Source organism: Mobula birostris, chromosome 1, assembly GCF_030028105.1.
Source record: "Mobula birostris isolate sMobBir1 chromosome 1, sMobBir1.hap1, whole genome shotgun sequence".
Taxonomy (NCBI): domain Eukaryota; kingdom Metazoa; phylum Chordata; class Chondrichthyes; order Myliobatiformes; family Myliobatidae; genus Mobula; species Mobula birostris.
Genome location: NC_092370.1, coordinates 30789222 through 30809250, shown reverse-complemented (window position 1 = coordinate 30809250; position 20029 = coordinate 30789222).

Here is a 20029-nt window from a genome sequence, read left to right as displayed (position 1 = left end):
GAATTTCCAGCATCTGCAGAATTCCTGTTGTTTGATCCTTTTTTTAACCTCCTTCTCAACCTGAGTTCCTGGCCCTCTCCCCATAACCTTTGATGCCATGTCCAATCAAGAACCTATCAATCTCTGCCTTAAATACACCCAACAACCTGGCCTCCACAGCTGCCTGTGGCAGCAAATTCCACAAATTCACCACCCTTTGGCTACAGAAATTTCTCGGCATCTGTTTTGAAAGGGCGCCCTTCTATCCTGAGGCTGTGCCCTCTTGCCCGTGACTCTCCCACCATGGGAAGCATCCTTTCTACATCCACTCTGTCTAGGCCTTTCAACCTTCGAAAAGTTTCAATGAGATCCCCCCCATCCTTCTGACTTCCAGCGAGTACAGACCCAGAGCCATCAAACGTTCCTTGTATAATAGCTCTTTCATTCCTAGTAAATATTTTGTTTGATTACATATTGTTTGTTTCCGTAATTCATTGCGGGTTATATGCAAGAAGCAGATGAATGGTAGTCCTGGGCTGGATGTCCTGCTCACCTGAGGAAAGTGAAGCCTTTCATTTCCAGGTGTAGTGACCGCTGCAGGGCCACTGTTTGGCTTGCCATATGGCCTTGTATATGGCCTCTCCAGAGGATATTGATGGGCTCACAGAGTGCATCACTGATTACATCAACTTCTGTGTGGACTGCAATGTTCTGACAAGAACTGTCCTTTGTTATTCAAATAACAAGCCATGGGTAGCAAAGGATATTAAGGACATAGATTCAGGATCAGATCCTGTGGATTGGAGGGTGGCTAATGTTGTCTCTCTCTTCAAGGGAGGAAGAGAGAAAACAGGGAATTACAGACCGGTTAGCCTGACGTCAGTGGTGGGAAAGATGCTAGAGTCAATTTTAAAAGATGAAATTACAACACATCTGGATAGCAGTAACAGGATCAGTCTGAGTCAGCATGAATCTACAGAGAAATTGTGCCTGACTAATCTTCTGGAATTTTTTGGAACTATGAAAATGGACAAGCGAGAGCCAGTGGATGTAGTGTACCTGGACTTTCAGAAAGCCTTTGATAAAGTCCCGCATAGGAGATTAGTGGGCAAAATTAGGGCACATGGTATTGGGGGCAGAGTACTGACATGGATTGAAAATTGGCGAGCTGACAGAAAACAAAGAGTAGCAATTAACAGGTCCCTTTTGGAATGGCAGGCAGTGACCAGTGGGGTACCGCAGGATTCAGTGCTGGGACTGCAGCTGTTTACAATATATATATTTATTAATGATTTAGATAAGGGAATTAAAAGTAACATTAGCAAATTTGCCGATGGCACAAAGCTAGGTGGCAGTGTGAAATGTGAGGAGGATATTATGAGAATGCAGGGTGACTTGGACAGGCTGGGCGAGTGGGCAGATGCATGGCAGATGTAGTTTAATGTGGATAAATGTGAGGTTATCCACTTTGGTGGTAAGAACAGGAAGGCAGATTATCTAAATGGAGTCAAGTTAGGAAAAGGGGAAGTACGACGAGATCTAGGTGTTCTTGTACATCAGTCACTGAAAGCAAGCATGCAGGTACAGCAGGCAGTGAAGAAAGCTAATGGCATGCTGGCCTTCATAACAAGGGGAATTGAGTATAAGAGCAAAGAGGTCCTTCTGCAGCTATACAGGGCCCTGGTGAGACCACTCCTGGAGTACTGTGTGCAGTTTTGGTCTCCAAATTTGAGGAAGGACATTCTTGCTATTGAGGGAGTGCAGTGTAGGTTCACAAGGTTAATTCCCAGGATGGCGGGACTGTCATATGTCGAAAGATTGCAGTGACTGGGCTTGTATACTCTGGAATTTAGAAGGCTGAGAGAGGATCTTATTAAAACATATGAGATTATTAAGGGATTGGACACACTGGAGGCAGGAAGCATGTTCCCGCTGATGGGTGAGTCCAGCACCAGAGGCCACAGTTTAAGAATAAGGGGTAGGCCATTTGGAACGGAGTTGAGGAAAAACTTTTTCACCCAGAGAGTGGTAGATATATGGAATGTTCTGCCCCAGAAGGCTGTGGAGGCCAAGTCTCTGGATGCTTTCAAGGAAGAGATGGATAGAGCTGTTAAAGATAGTGGAATCAAAGGTTATGGGGATAAGGCAGGAACTGGATACTACTGTGGATGATCAGCCATGATCACAGTGAATGGCGGTGCTGGCTCGGAGGGCTGAATGGCCTACTCCTGCACCTATGTCTATTGACATCCTCAACACTAAAAAGAGGGCGTTTAGAGATGGAAATAGGGAGGAGCTGAGGGCAATACAGAGGGACCTGAAAGCCAGGATCAGGGAGGTTAAAGACAGGTATAGGAGGAAGCTTGAATGGAAACTCCGGCAGAACAACATGGGCGAGGTCTGGAACAGGATGAGGACCATCACTGGGTACCGGCAAACTAGCAACAGAGGAACTGAAGGCAGTGTGGACAGGGCCAATGAACTTAACCTGTTCTTTAACGGATTTGACATTGTGGCCCCTGCCCATCCCCCACATGAGCCATCTGCTGTCGGCCCCCAACCAACACATATTCTACTCTCCCCTCCTACCCCTCCTCACAGTCTCCCACTCTGCTCTCATGACTATACCCCTTCCCCACATGAAACTACCACACTAGGCTTTGCAGCTGAACAGGTGAGAAGACAGCTGAAATGTCTCAACCCAAGTAAGGCTGCAGGACCGGATGGTATCAGTACCAGGGTGCTCTAAACGTGTGCCCCTCAGCTATGTGGAGTACTTAGCCATGTATTCATCCTGAGCCTGAGGCTCTGGAGGGTTCCTGTACTGTGGAAGACGTCCTGCCTCGTCCCTGTGCCGAAGACGTCGCGCCCCAGCGGCCTCAATGACTACAGACCGGTGGCATTGACCTCCCACATCATGAAGACCCTGGAGAGAATTGTTCTGGAGCTGCTCTGGCCTATAGTTAGGCCACACTTAGATCCCCTCCAGTTCGCCTACCAGCCCCGACTAGGAGTTGAGGATGCCATCGTCTACCTGCTGAATCGTGTCTACACCCACCTGGACAAGCCAGCGAGCACTGTGAGGGTCATGTTTTTTGACTTCTCCAGTGCACTCAACACCATCTGCCCTGCTCTGCTGGGGGAGAAGCTGACAGCAATGCAGGTAGATGCTTTCCTGGGGTTATGGATTCTTGATTACCTGACTGGCAGATCACAGTACGTGTGCTTGCAACAATGTGTGTCCGACAGAGTGATCAGCAGCACTGGGGCTCCACAGGGGACTGTCTTGTCTCCCTTTCTCGTCACCATTTACACCTCAGACTTCAACTACTGCACAGAGTCTTGTCATCTTCAGAAGTTTTCTGATGACTCTGCCATAGTTGGATGCATCAGCAAGGGAGGTGAGGCTGAATACAGGGCTACGGTAGGAAACTTTGTCACATGGTGTGAGCAGAATTATCTGAAGCTTAATGTGAAAAAGACTAAGGAGCTGGTGGTAGACCTGAGGAGGGCTAAGGCACCGGTGACCCCTGTTTCCATCCAGGTGGTCAGTGTGGACATGGTGGAGGATTACAAATACCTGGGGATACGAATTGACAATAAACTGGACTGGTCAAAGAACACTGAGGCTGTCTACAAGGGTCAGAGCCATCTCTATTTCCTGAGGAGACTGAGGTCCTTTAACATCTGTCGGATGATGCTGAGGATGTTCTACGAGTCTGTGGTGGCCAGTGCGATCATGTTTGCTGTTGTGTGCTGGGGCAGCAGGCTGAGGGTAGCAGACACCAACAGAATCAACAAACTCATTCGTAAGGCCAGTGATGCTGTGGGGATGGAAATGGACTCTCTGATGGTGGTGTATGAAAATAGGATGCTGTCCAAGTTGCATGTCATCTTGGACAATGTCTCTCATCCACTACATAATGGACTGGTTGGGCACAGGAGTACATTCAGCCAGAGACTCATTCCACCGAGATGCAACACAGAGCATCATAGGAAGTCACTCCTGTCTGTGGCCATCAAACTTTACAACTCCTCCCTTGGAGGGTCAGACACCCTGAACCAATAGGCTGGTGTTGGACTTATTTCCTGATATAATTTACATCTTACTATTTAATTATTTATGGTTTTATCACTATTTAATTAAGGTGCAACTGTAATGAAAACCAATTTCCCTTGGGATCAATAAAGTATGACTATGACTACACTGTGCCCATACCGATGCCTTCATGTGGTGTCCCTGTTCTTACTGAGTTTGCTATGCAATGCCACAACCATGAGTCCAGTGATATAACTGGGTAGGGAGGCTGGGCTCATCAGCCTAGGTTGGCAGCCAGCCTAGAAGGACAACTTGGATTCCAAACCCAGGTAGATGAGACTCGTTGGCCTTGCCAGACAGTCTGTTTAGGGGAAGGAAAACTCCAATACTCAACCCTTGCAGTCGCCACGGTCATCATGGCTTGCCATGTCATTGTGTACCATCCCCCAGCCTAAAGAGTGGAATTGGTGCATGCACATCGATCCTCACTATAAACCTACGTAGTACAGTCAGGAAGTCCAACAGTGATGGAGTTTTCCCTGCTGGTCTTCACAAGTGAACAGCCAGCCATCCTCACATGAATGGTATACATCATTACGACGCCATGTCATATGTGAATGTTGCACTAATTAAAAACTACATAGACAAATATACCAGCTCTTGTGATTCATTTCTGATTAGTTTCTGGAGTTACAAAACCGAACAGTGGTGACGAGGAAGTTTTAAAACAAATCTATGATGACTAGGTACCTGTTAAATTGCTGTACGATTTTTTCTTCAGAATGGGAGAGAGTCTTTGAAGTTAAAGAAAAAGACAGAAAACAGGTGAAATTCCTGGATTCATAAAGAGTGAGTACTGGGTGAAAATAATAAATAATTGAAAGAACAATAATGACTGGCTACATTGGAATGATAGACAATTTTGATGTGGCTGAATTGAAGAAATTGACTGAGCATTGTCAGTTCAGTGATGGGCTTAATGAGGTACTGAGAGATCATTTAGTATGTGGAAATGAAGCACAACTCACATTTAAAAGGGCGGTTGAAATCACTGTATCAATGGAAACAGCAGCATGAAACGCAGCTGAGTTGCAGTCAGGAATGAAAGTGAGTGAAAGCAAAATTGCAACAAGTAAACTGAAATCTATCTGGCCAATCAAATTGTGCTTCCATTGTGGCATGGGCTCACACACAGCAGACCAATGCAGATTTAAAGGCAAAACTTGCAGGAAATGCAACAAAGTAGGACTAAAGCATGTTGGGCAGACAAAAATAAATGGACTGCACAGGGAAGAGAAGTAGACAAAAAGTCAAACTGCAGCTTCAAAAAGCACAAACTACAGGCTGCTGATGAAAAATCTGATGAGAATGACACAGAACTGACTAACCTTTAAGATTTATAGTGTGAAAACTAACAGGAGACAAGCAATAGGCTTACACTAGAAGTGAGAGTGGCAAATTAATTAAAATGGAATTAGACAATGGCTTGGCTGTTTCAGTTATTCCACAACATGAGCCTGAATGGCATCTCAAAGGCACTAAATGGAATGAAGTCAGCAGATATCCAATTTAAAACGTACACTGGCGAAAAGATAACTTTTGTGGGAAAGACATTCATAACAGTGAAACAACATAAGATGGCAGTGTGCTTAGTTGCAGTGATGTCAGGCTCCTCAAATCAAGCAAATGTTCTATGATGTTGCCAGCAGGAACTTCTGAATATCAATATCAAATGTATTAAGAGTACTAAGAGTTCTCCGCTCACTCTCACAGAACACATACCATCAGAGATAATAATGGGGCAGGTGGAGACTGCAGACAGCACAACTAAAGGAAGGAGAAGTGTGATAAGCAAACTGGGATCCATGTTGGGCTAAAAGCTACAATTTTCAAGCCTTCACTACCAATGTCTTCATTCCAAACACCCGATCGATTGCTAATAAAATGGATGAATTCAGACTGAGACTTGCCACACAATGGAATTTACTCCACTGATCTTCACTGGAACCTGTCTGGGTCATCATGTACTCAATGCAGCTACTGAGCTACCAGGGCACATGGCTTTCCAAGCTGTCAAAATGCAAGGTTCTGGTAAGGTGGCTTATGCATTTATTTTAATGTCTGGTACACGAACTCTGTCATCAGTAATAGTCACTACTGTCCCAATCACAAAATAATCTGTAGATGCTGGGATCAAAGTAACACTCGCAGCACACTGGAAGAACTCAGCAGGTCGGGCAGCATTGGTGGAAACGATGAGTCGATGTTTCGGGCCGGAACCCTTCGTCAGGACTGAAGAATGAAGGAGGTGGAAGGATTTGAAGAAAGGTGTTGCTCCTCCAACCTGAGTTTAGCCTCATCATGGCAGTAGAGGAGGCCATGTATGGACATATCTGAATGGGAATGGGAAGGAGAGTTGAAGTGGGTGGCTTCCAGGAGATCCTGTCTGTTGCGGCAGATGGAGTGGAGATGCTTGAGCATAGAATGTGGGAATTTCAATACCTAGAATTAACACTTATCTTGGCTCCAATGGATGTGCTGACATTTAGTTGGTGGAGAACAAAATTTCAAGGTTCAGTTAGCTGCAGGTGGTGAGTGAACTAGCACAATAGATAATCTCATTCAGTGTAGTATACGTGTCCCTACACCTCCTCTCTCACCATCATTCAGGGCCCCAAACGGTCCTTCCAGGTGAGGCAACACTTCACTTGTGAGACTGTTGGGGTCATCTATTACATCCGGTGCTCCCGGTGTGGCCTCCTCTACATCGGTGAGACCCGATGCAGATTGGGGAACCGCTTCGTCGAGCACCTCCACTCTGTCCACCTCCTCATGGCCTCCTCTACTGCCATGATGAGGCTAAACTCAGGTTGGAGGAGCAACACCTCATATACCGTCTAGGTAGTCTCCAGCCCCTTGGTATGAACATAGAATTCTCCAACTGCCAGTAATTCCCTCCCCCTCCCTTCCTCTATCCTTATTTCACTCTGCCCCCTCCCCCAGCTGCCTATCACCTCCCTCATGGTTCCGCCTCCTGCTTCTACTACCCGTTGTTTACCAGTCTATGACGTCCCTGCTTCCCCTCCCCCACCCCTTTGTCTTTCAAATTACTGGTCTTTCAACTGAACATACAAGCATTCTTCAAATCCTTCCCCCTCCTTCTTTGTTCAGTCCTGACGAAGGGTTCCAGCCCGAAACGTCGACTCATCGTTTCCATTGATGCTGCCCGACCTGCTGAGTTCCTCCAGCGTGCTGTGAGCACTACTATCCCAACTTGGAATTTCTTATGCTAAAGTGCAAGTCTTTCCCAGCAGTTTATATTCTTTCACAAGCCAACACTGAGTTCACATTAGTACATCTGCAAGATTTTATTAATAAGCAACTGTCTGCCTAACCTGATGGCACCGTAATCATAGCTAGTGATTTCGATCAAGCTAACCTTGTACAGTATTCCCTAAATTTTGTCAAAATGTGAAATGTCCAACAAGGGGCAACAGCACACTGGGCCAAGTTTACAATATTGGAGACATGTACAGGGCTTATCCATGCCCTCACCTGGGACTGTCTGACCAACTATTTTTATCTCTATCCCCAGCCTACAGACCGATGATAAGGAAGGTAAAACCAATTACCCAGTCAGTCACAGTATGGCCTCAGGGAACTGTCTCACGGCTTCAGGACTGCTTCGAGTGTACAGAATGGAACCCATTTGCATGCCATACCATGCATGATTCAGGAATCATCTTAAAGGAATATACTTCCATGGTCATGCACCATCTTAAAGACAATGTCACCAGCAATAAAAACGTATGTGCATTGCTGAATCAGAAGCCATGGATGAACAATGAAGTCGGGATGAACAGGGCTCAGGACTGCTTACAGATCCAGTGACACCACAACATACAGTGAAGCCAAGTCAAAGCTTAAAAGAGGCACAAAAACTGCAAGTACAGACAAACAACAGATAGAGACACACTCCAATGAGGCTATCAACCCCCCCCCCCCCCCATGTGTGTGGGAAGGCATCAGGTCCATCACTAACTATAAAGGAAAGATCCCCTGCCTGACAAACAGAGATGCCACACTAGCTGAGGAGCTAAACAACTTCATTGCTCATCTTGACAGGGATAATAACAAACCAGTGATGAAGGCCCTGACACCCGAGGGAAGAGTGTCGACAATGAGCACACACGAGGTGGGATGTACTCTGCAATATCACCACATGTAGAGCAGCTGGACCAGACAGAATATGTGGGCTGGCCCTCAGGGAGTGCGCTGATCAGCTGGCAGTTTTCTATTGAGATCTATAACCTCTCTCTGTCCCTTGCTGTGGCCCCTGCATGTTTCAAAACGTAGTTAGGTTTTGTAACTCCAAAACAAAGACAATTGAAAGTAAAAAGATGGGAGTTTTTACTTTAAGTGAGGTGCGCACAAATGATATGGCAACGTAATGATGTATGCCATTTGCATACTTTTCCATACAACATATAACACAACACATTATGCTCAAAGAATGCTTAATCAAACATTCTCTTTGTACAGTATGTGCCCGACCTATGCCAAAAAGGACTGCTCTTCCTTTTGATTCTGCTTCTGAAACAAAGCATTCTGAAATCAACAATTGTTTTGGTTCTAAATGTTCCTGCATTGCTTTCCTACAGTAAGTAGCAAACCAATGGCTTGGCTGGAGCAGTTATACTTCTAAGCAAACTGTATGCCTTTACACCCCAATGCACTCAGCAAAACTGGTATTCGTTTCATTTTGCCTATTTAATTTGCTTCAAAAGACTGCTCAATTAACTCAGTATACAATGCTGTTATCCCTTGTGCAATCAAACACGTCTATCTTTTTGACGTAGCCAGCATCTTGTTGTTTTTTTTTTTAAATTTATGATTATTATAACAACCTGATACTCAGTTTTTGAACCCTTGAATATGTCTGCTTTCTATCATTTTTAAAAACAACTATTTTTCTGTCCATTCCTGAAGAAGCATGTGCTGCACTGTTATTTTACTCTATTGTTTCTTGTTGTGCTTTCTTTTAACTTAAACATCTTGTTGCACTTCAACAGGTAGGCAGTAATCTCAGGTTCATTTAAAACTTCCTCATTGCCACTATTATGTTTCATAACTTCAAATTATAAAATGAATTGAAAGCAAAAATATGGGAGCCCGGGAGAACTTATCTTAGTTTTGTTTTTATTTTAAGTGAGGTGTGCGTGTATGATGTGGCAGCGTAATGCCATATGCCAATTACATTCTTTTCCATACAACTGCAATGTATTATATAACCAAAGAATGCTTAATCAAATAGATTTACAATATTACTGAAATATTACTGAAATATTAAATACACAAACATAGCCTATCATACCAATTCCAAAGCAGTCAGCGGTAACATGCCTCAATGACTACTGACCAGTTGCTCTCACCCTCGTAGCCAGCAAGTGCCTGGAGAGATTCGTTGTGCTCCACATTAAGAATGCCTTTCCTGCTACTCTACACCAGCACCACTTTGCCCATAAGACAAACAGATCAACAAAGGATGCCATCTCCATCACTTTCCATACCTGAGGCATAAGGACACATATGCAGAGTGCCTCTTATTGACTACAATTCTGCCTTCAGCAACACACTCCCTACCAAGTTGACTGTCAAACTACGCAGTCTGGGACTCAACACATCAATTTACATCTGGACTCTGGACCTTCTTACAATCGCACCCAGACAGTCAGACTATACAGATACACATCACCGTCCCTGACCCTGAACACCGGTGCACCGCAGTGAAGTGTACAGACCCCACTCCTTTACACTTTTTTCACATTCTCCTGCCCTGTGCCACCAATTCCATCGTCAGATTTACAGACGACACCACAGTAATTGGATTAATTACAAAAAACAGCATACAGAGAGGAGAAACAGTGTTTAGACAGAAACTGCCTGAATTGTGCAATAACCACTCAACATAAAAAAAAACAAAGAAATTATTATTGATTTCAAGAAATTAGAAGGTATGAACAGGTTCCACTACTCAAACAGTGAAGGAGTGGAAATGGTCTCCATCTTTAAGTTCTTGGGAGTGAACATTACAGTGGAGCTCTCTTGAACTACCAACAACTCTTTGATAGCAGGGAAGGCTCCACAGTGCCTATACACTCCTTGGAGTTTGCAGAGAACACATTTGCCCCAAAGCTGTTGGTAAGCTCTTAATGATGTGTAATTGAGAGCACACTAACCTACTTACTGTATGACAGTATGGTACAGGGGCTACAACAAGATTGACCAAAAAGCACTTTGACAAGTGATTAGGACTGCACAGAACATCATTGGGACATGCCTACTAGATATGAAAACTGTCTACAACTCAATGTTTACAGTGGGCTCACAAAATCATGGACTCATCTCACTCCAGTAATCATCTGTTCAATCTCCTACCATCAGGCAGGAGATACAGAAACATCTCTGCATGGACATCCAGACTGAAAAAAGCTTCCCACCGCCCCCCGCCCCCCGCACCCTCAGGACTGTTATGCAACTGAACAAAGCCCCCACCCATAGGCACTATGGACAATTTCCAAGGGCAATACATGAATATAATTCTTGATACTATTTTATATTTAATTATTGTATTTTATAACATGGGCATAGGCAATACTTGATGGGGCAGTCACTGGTTCCTTTAATTTTAGAGTGGCTTATTTTTAATTCAGCTGTAACTTAGATGTCACTCTAAATAAATTGGACATTTTAAATTTAGTCATTGTGTTTTTAGTAATTGCCAGTAAGCAGTTTTAGTTACAATTAGCAAATGCCAGGATTAATTGGTGATTACAACATGTGTAGCCCCCCTGGCCAGCCTCAGGGTCGCTAGGCTCGCTGTCGTCTGGGGAAACAGCCCTCACCCCTGGCAAACTGGGTAATCAGTCTGTGTGGATGCTGTGTGATGTACCCCACCCCGCCCAAATAACAGACAATACACCAGATACGATTAAATGATTTACAGTTTATAGGTATTACTGGAACTATATAATTAATAGAGAATAAAATAAAAGGAAAATAAAAAGTGCCACACTTACCAAAGTGCAATCTCTTCGTGCACAAACAATTGGAGCTCAGGACCCTTCTTCTTCACCCTGCGACCCCTCGGACCACCTCGACCGGCCACCTGGGACAACAATGGTGGTCGATCAGACACTCCACACATGTTGATCTCCATCTCCTCTCCTCGCTGAACACCCCGCTTGGTGTTTGACCCCGTTAGCGGACTCACAGCACTTGGTCCATCCTCGGTCTCTCTCTCTCCCGCCTTCTGCCCCAAAACACCACGCATACAAAATCCTCAGACACACCAAAAACATAACTATCCCAATTGGTTCGCAACATCTTCCCATCACAGTCTAACCCAAAACAAGCTGCTAGCGCAAGAACTTTCTCAGCGTTCAACATAACAAAGAATCATTCCCAAGTATAACATAACAAAGAAGCCATTGTAACTAGCCTACACAGTAACATAAAAGATGAAACCACGTTACACATGAATTTTATTAGAACGTGATTGGTACGTGAAAGCTGAAGAATTTCATGAAGATACAAAGATGAGTTGAAGTAGCTGCAGAGAATTAAAAAAAATATTTAAGTGATGTAATTTTTTTAGATTTTAGAATAGTACAGCACAGTACTGGCCCTTTGGCCCACAACATTGTGCCAACCCTCAAACCCTGCCTCCCATATATCCCCCCCCCAGCTTAAATTCCTACATTTAATTGTCTAGCAGTCTCTTAATTTTCACTAGTTTATCTGCCTCCACCACTGACTCAGGCAGTGCATTCCACACACTAACCACTGAGTGAAAAACCTTCCTCTAATATCCCCCTTGAACTTCCCACTCCTTACCTTAAAGCCATGTCCTCTTTTACTGAGCAGTGGTGCCCTGGGGAAGAGGCGCTGGCTTTCCACTATCTATTCCTCTTAATATCTTGTGTACCTCTATCATGTCTCTTCTCATCCTCCTCCTCTCGAAAGAGTAAAGATCTAGCTCCCTTAATCTCTGATCATAATGCATACTCTCTAAGCCAGGCAGCAGCCTGGAATAAATCTCCTCTGTACCCTTTCCAAGAGTTCTACATCCTTCCTGTAGTGAGGCAAACAGAACTGAACACAGTACTCCAAGTGTGGCCTAACCAGAGTTTTATAGAGCTGCATCATTACATCGTGACTCTTAAACTCTGTCCCTCGACTTATGAATGCTAACACCCCATAAGCTTTTTTAACTACCCTATCTACCTGTGAGGCAACTTTCAGGGACCTGTGGACATGTACCCCCAGATCCCTCTGCTCTCCACACTGCCAAGTATCCTGCCATTTATTTTGTACTCTGCCTTGGAGTTTGTCCTTCCAAACTATACCACCTCGCACTTCTCCGGGTTGAACTCCATCTGCCACTTCTCAGCCCACTTCTGCATCCTATCAATGTCTCTTTGACAATCCTCTACACTATCTAAAACACCACCAACCTTTGTGTCGTCTTTAAACTTGCCAATCCACCCTTCTACCCCCACATCCAGGTCGTTAATAAAAATCACGAAAAGTAGAGGTCCCAGAACAGATCCTTGTGGGACACCACTAGTCACAATCCTCCAATCTGAATGTACTCCCTCCACCACCACCACCACCACCACCACCCTCTGCCTTCTGCAGGCAAGCTAATTCTGAATCTACCTGGCCAAACTTCCCTGGATCCCATGCCTTCTGACTTTTTGATTAAGCCTACCATGTGGAACCTTGTCAAATGCCTTACTAAAATCAATGTAGATCACGTCCACTGCACTACCCTCATCTACATGCCTGTTCACCTCCTCAAAGAACTCTATCGGACTTGTTAGACACGATCTGCCCTTCACAAAGCCATGCTGGCTGTCCCTGATCAGACCATGATTCTCTAATTGCCCATAGATCCTATCCCTAAGAATCTTTTCCAACAGCTTTCCCACCACAGACGCAAGGTTCACTGGTCTATAATTACCCGGACTATCCCTACTATCTTTTTTGAACAAGGGGACAACATTCTCCTCCCTCCAATCCTCTGGTACCATTCCCGTGGACAACAAGGACATAAAGATCCTAGCCAGAGGCTCAGCAATCTCTTCCCTCGTTTTGTGGAGCAGCCTGGGGAATATTCCGTCAGGCCCCGGGGACTTATCCGTCCTAATGTATTTTAACAACTCCAATACCTCCCTTAATATCAGCATGCTCTACAACATCAACCTCACTCATATTGTCCTCACCGTCATTCAAGTTCCCTCTCAATGGTGAATACCGAAGAGAAGTATTCATTGAGGACCTCGCTCACTTCCACAACCTCCAGGCACATCTTCCCACCTTTATCTCTAATTCATCCTACCTTCACTCCTATCATCCTTTTGTTCTTCACATAACTGAAGAATGCCTTGAGGTTTTCCTTTACCCTACTTGCCAAGGCCTTCTCATGCCCCCTTATTGCTCTTCTCAGCCCCTTAAGCTCCTTTCTTGCTACCCTATATTCCTCAATAGACCCATCTGATCCTTGGTTCCTAAACCTCATGTATGCTGCCTTCTTCCACCTGACTAAATTTTCCACCTCTCTTGTCACCCATGGTTCTTTCACCCTACCATTCTTTATCTTCCTCACTGGGACAAATTTACTCCTAACAGCCTGCAAGAGATCTCTAAACATTGACTACATGTCCATAGTACATTTCCCTGCAAAAACATCATCCGAATTCATACCCACAAGTTCTAGCCTTATAGCATCATAATTTGCCCTTCCCCAATTAAAGATTTTCATGTCGTCTCTGATTCTATCCTTTTCCATGATAATGCTGAAGGCCATGGAGCGGTGGTCACTGTCCCCCAGATGCTCACCCACAGAGATCCGTGACCTGACCCAGTTTGTTACCTAATACTAGATCTAGTATGGCATTCCCCCTAGTCGGCCTGTCAACATATTGTGACAGGAATCCATCCTGGACACTCTTAACATACTCTGCCCCATCTGAACCTTTGGAACTAATCAGGTGCCAACGACTATCAGGGAAGTTAACATCACCCATGATAACAACCCTGTTATTTTGACATCTTTCCAAAATCTGCCACCCTATCTGCTCCTCGGTATCTCTGCTGCTACCAGGGGGCCTATAGAATACTCCCAGTAGAGTAACTGCTCCCTTCTTGTTCCTAAGTTCCACCCATACTGACTCAAAAGAGGATCCTGCTACATTACCCACCCTTTCTGTAGCTGTAATAGTATCCCTGACCAGTAATGCAACCCCTCCTCCCCTCTATTCCTTTTAAAGCACTGAAATACAGGAATATTGAGAATCCATTCCATTCCTGGTGCTAGCCAAGTCTTTGTAATGGCCACTACATCATAATTTCATGTATGTATTCAAGCTCTCAGTTCATCACCTTTGTTCTTCTTGCATTGAAGTACACACACTTTAGCCCTTCCACCTTACTACCTTTACACCCTTAATTATGTTTCTCTTTCTTCAAAGCCTCTCTATGTTAGACTCCATGCACTTTTTCCACTGCTCTATCGCTTCGGGTCCCATCCCCCTTGCAAATTAGTCTAAACACTCTCGAACCATGCTAGCAAACCTACCTGGAAGGATGTTGCTCCCCCTCGAGTTCAGGTGCAATCCATCCAATCTGTGCAGGTCCCACCTTCCCCAGAAGAGATCCCAATGATCCAAAAATCTAAAACCCTGCCCCAACTCCTCAGCCACGCATTCAACTGCCATCTCCTCCAATTCTTACCATCACCATCGCGCTGCACTGGCAGCAATCCTGAGAACGCCACCCCTGAGGTCCTGTTCTTCAGCCTTTTGCCTAGTTCCTGAAACTCACACTTCAGGACCTCTTTCCTCTTCCTGCCCATGTTGTTGGTACCAAAATGTATCACAACTTCTGGTTGCTTTCCGTTTCATACCAGAATGTCATGCACCTGGTCAGAGACATCCCAGACCCTGGCACCCGGGAGGCAACAAGCCATACGGGTGTCCTTCTCATGTCCACAAAATCTCCTGTCGGCTTCCCTGACTATACAGTCTCCGATGACGACAGCTCTCCTCCTCTCCGTCCCACCCTTCTGCACCATGGGGTCAGACTCAGTGCCGGAGGCCCTGCCACTGTGGCTCACACCTGGTCGGTCGTCCCTGCCAACAGAATCCAGGACGGTAAACTTATTATTCAGGGGAATGGCTACAGGGGTGCTCTGCACTACCTATCTATTCACCTTCGCTTCCCCCCGCTCTGATTGTCACCCAACGACCTGCTTCCGGCAGCCTAGGTGTGACTACCTTCCTGTAGCTCTCATCTATGACTGCCTCATTCTCCCTTCTGAGTCGAAGGCCATCCAGCTGCTGCTCCAAATTCCTTACACCACCTTCCAGATCGCCCAGCCGCATGCACCTGTGGCTATATATATAGTAACTGGGTTACCTGTCTGGACGTGCCCCTCTGCTGACTGCCTCTGTGGCTCTTCCCACAGGCCACTGAATAAAGGCGATTGGGCCTTGGCTCCTCCTCTCAGTTCAGGGGCAGACACTCAGCATGCTGGAGGTCACACTTTATTGCGAATAAAAGCCTTTCAGTACTTACTCTACCTCCAGTCTTTTGGAGCTATTGATGGTGAATCAGCACCTCTGGCAGATGTGACTCTGCGGGAGAGAGGAGTTCCCCCAAGACTGCCACATCTCACATGAGAGGCACATCACCATCTCAGGAGGCATCGTAAAGACAATATAGAGTTTTGCTCTGAATGGAGTACCACTGCTATCTCGTTGTTCTTAGTAATGATAATAAAGTTCTCACTTAACTCAAAGTTAATTTAATTGTTAAATAAAAATCCTAAACCCAAGTTTTACAAACCCCATCCGGTTCCTTACACCATCTATTATAAGGTAGCCAGTGAGCTAGATTGTAAGGAGGCTGAAGAAATTCTTTCCAAGTTTGAGTGGAGCCCATAGGCATGTCAATGATCCCAGTAGCCCAGAAGGATGGGTTTGTCGAATCTCTGGTGGTTTTAAGGTCACCATCAACCCAATACTGAAAGTAGATCAAAATTCTCTGCCCAGAACAGAATAGATCTTTGCAAACTTTTCTGGAGAAAAACATTTCAGCAAAGTGGACTCAGCTGAGGCGTATTTACAGATAACAATGGAAATAGAGCCCAGCCTACTTAGTCATAGAGTCAGAAGTACAACTCAGAAATAGGCCCTTCAGCTCATACAGTCCATGCCAAAATCCATTTAAACTGCCTATTTCCAACAATTTGCACCAGGACCATAGTATTCCATATCCTTACTATCCATGTACCTATCTACACTTCTCTCAAGCGTTGAAATCGAGCTCGCATGGACAATCATATTTCTCACCATAAACACTCACAAAAAGCCTATTATAGAAATAAAGCTTATTTTTGGAGAAGCATCTGCCCTGAAAATGTATGGACCTGGATGACATAATTGTTAGCCGTGAGGAGCAACTCTAAAACCAAGATTCTGTTAAAAAATATGAAGATTATGAGCTCACAGCATGACTAAACGTGTGAACTCTTCAAACCAAGCATCACTTACTATGGTCACACCATTGACTCACAAATATTACACAAGTGTGCTGAGAAAAGTGTGCTCTTGGTAGTGTGGAGGATCAGTGGGATCCTGGGGTCCATGTCCATAGGATATTCAAAGTTGCTGCGCAGGATCACTGTGTGGTTAAGAAGGCATATGGTGTATTGGCCTTCATCAGTCGTGGGATTGAGTTCAAGGGCCAAGAGATAATATTACAGCTATATAGGACCCTGGTCAGATCCCATTTGGAGTACTGTGCTGAGTTCTGGTCACCTCACGACAGGAAGGATGTGGAAACTATACAAGGGGTGCAGAGGAGATTTACAAGGATGTTGCCTGGATTGGGGAGCACACTTTACGCGAATAGGTTTAGTGAACTTGGCCTTTTCTCCTTGGAACAACAAAGGATGAGAGGTGACCTGATAGAGATGTACAAGATGATGAGAGGCATTAATCAGAGGCTTCTTCCCAGGGCTGAAATGGCTAACACCAGAGGGCACAATTTTAAGGTGCTTGGAAGTAGGTACGGAGGGGATGTCAGGGGTACATTTTTTTTTATATAAAAAAAGTGGTGAGTGCGTGGAATGGGCTGCCGGCGACGGTGGAGGTGGAAACAACAGGGTCTTTTAAGTGCTCCACCTCTTGAACTCATTACTACAGATATGGAAAAAGTGGACAAAGCAGTGGGACTGGCTTTCTAAAAGGCAGAGGATATAGTGATGGTAGACACTGTACTCAAACATTATGATTCATATCATCCAGTGAAGTTTGTTTGTGATGCCCCATCGTATGGTGGAGGTGCAATCTTGTCACACAAGACCATAAGACATAGGAGCAAAATTAGGCCATTCGGCCCATCGAGTGGATGATGGATCATGGTGGATCCTTTTCTTCCCCTCAGCCCCACTTACCGGCCTTCTCCCCATAACCTTTGATGCTGTGTCCAATCAAGAACCTGTTAATCTCTGCAATAAATACACCTAATGACCTGGCCTCCACAGCTGCCTGTGGTAACAAATTTCATAAGTTCACCACCTTCTGGCTAAAGAAATTTTTCCACATCTGTTTTAAATGGATGCCCCTATATCCTGAGGCTGTGCCCTCTTTCTTAGACTCACCACCACCTTTCCTCATCTACTTCAACACTTTTAACATTCAAAACATTTCAGTCAGATCCCCCCTCATCCTTCTAAATTCCAGCAAGTACAGACCCAAAGCTATCAAATGTTCTGCATATGTTGACCCTTCCATTCCCAGAATCATCCTTGTGAACCTCCTCTGAACCCTCTCCAATGCCAGCACATCTTTTCTTAGATTGAGCAGCCCAGAACTGTTCACAATACTCAAAGTGAGGCCTCACCAGTGCCTTATAAAGTCTCAGCATCACATCCCTGCTTTTGTATTCTAGACCTCTTGAAATGAACGCTAATATTGCGTTTGCCTTCCTCACCACGGAGTCCACCTGCAAGTCACCTTTACAGTGCTCTCCACAGGGACTCCCAAGTCCTTTTGCATTTCAGATTTTTGGATTTTCTGCCCGTTTAGAAAATAGTCTGCATATTTATTTCTACTACCAAAGTGCAGGACCATGCATTTTCCAACTTTGTATTTCATATGCCACTCTCTTGCCCAATCTCCTAATCTGTCAAAATCTTTCTGCAGCCTTCTTGTTTCGTCAGCACTACCTGCCTCTCCACCAATCTTTGTATCATCTGCAAACTTTGCAACAAATCCATCCATACCATCATCTAAGTCATTGATATACAGCATAAAAAGCGGAGTTATAAGTGATGGAAGTGAATGCCCCATAGCCTTTGCATTATGTTCCTTTACCACTGCAGAACAAGATTATGCACAGATTGACAAGGAGGCCTCAAGTCTAATTTGCGGTGTAAAATATTTCAGCCAGTACTTGAATGGGAGAAAGTTCATCCTCATTCCAGATCATCAGTCACAAACGTCTATTTTCAATCCACAGACATGTGTTCCATTAATAGCTGCAGCATGAATGTGGAGATGGGCTCTGATTTTTTGGAGGATGCCATTACAAGACTGAATCTATGAGGATGTCCTGTTTACCCTAGGAAAAGGAAATACCTGAAAAATAGAATAAAGAATGCACTCCTCTTGACGTATTCTCCCAAATGCAAATAGAAAGTCTCCCTATTATGGCAGAGATGATCCAAAGGGTAAGCAGAAAAGATGTCACTCTCTCAGGTCTACGTGGTCATCCAAAATGGCTGGATTGAGCAGCAGAATCTCCAGTCCCCCCAGCTTTTTCAGTGCTGGGATGAACTTACCCTTGGAGTTTGCCTCATGTGGGGATTGAGAGTTGTTTTACTAACCAGGTTGAGAGCCAAAATGTTGGAGGAACTAATGCCAGTCATCTAGGCACGGCCAGATTGAAAGCATTGGCTCTGAATGCCAACACATCAGAAAGGTGTCCGGATCTGTCAGAACCACTTCCTGCAGTTTCCAAGTCAACATATACAAGCACCACAGAGCAGGTTTCAGAATCTGAATCTGTTTCGCAGCCACAAGTCTCACCTGCCAAGTAGACCTCCCCTAACACCTTATCAGGAAAATCATTATCTGACAAGAGTGAGAACCCACAGTGATTATATCTTTAGACCTGAACGGGACAATTTAAAATTTACTATGCTGTGGATGCCAATATTGTAGTTGTATTGTATAGTATACTATGTGTGTATATTATATATAGACAAACAGATAGACACCCATACATATAATGACTAGAGAGCAATGCGTTATATACTTGAGTTGAGATGCCTTCTATGTTGAGTTGGAGTTTATAGCCAAGATGGGTAGTGTATTCAATATTTCAGTAATATTTGGGTAATATTGTAAACATATTGTTTGCTCAGAATCAGGTTCGTTATCATTGTCATGTGTTGAGAAATTTGTCAACTTAGCAGCAGCAGTTCAATGATACTATAGAAGGAAGAAATAAAGTAAATCAATTACAGCAAGTGTATATATATTAAATAGATTAAAAATAGTGCAATAATAGAAATAATATACATTTAAAAATTGAAGTGGTGTTCATGGGTATAATGTCCATTTAATGACAGAGGGGAAGACGACTCCATCAGGGCCTGCTGCCATGCGAGGGTTCACCCTCCTTAGAGACAGCCTGACATTGGCCTCCGAGACAGAGATCACAGGGTCACTAGGTGCAGCAGGGATCGTCACAACTGTAATTATATTCTCCTTTTCAAAGTGGGCATAGGAGGCATCGCGCTCATCGGGTAGCAAAGCATTGCTGCCATTCATGCTATGGGTTTCTTTTTGTAGGAAGCAATGACCTGCAAACCAAACCAGAGTTGACGTGCAACCAATGTCGCCTCCAACCTCGCTCGGAATTGTTTCTTCGCTCTTG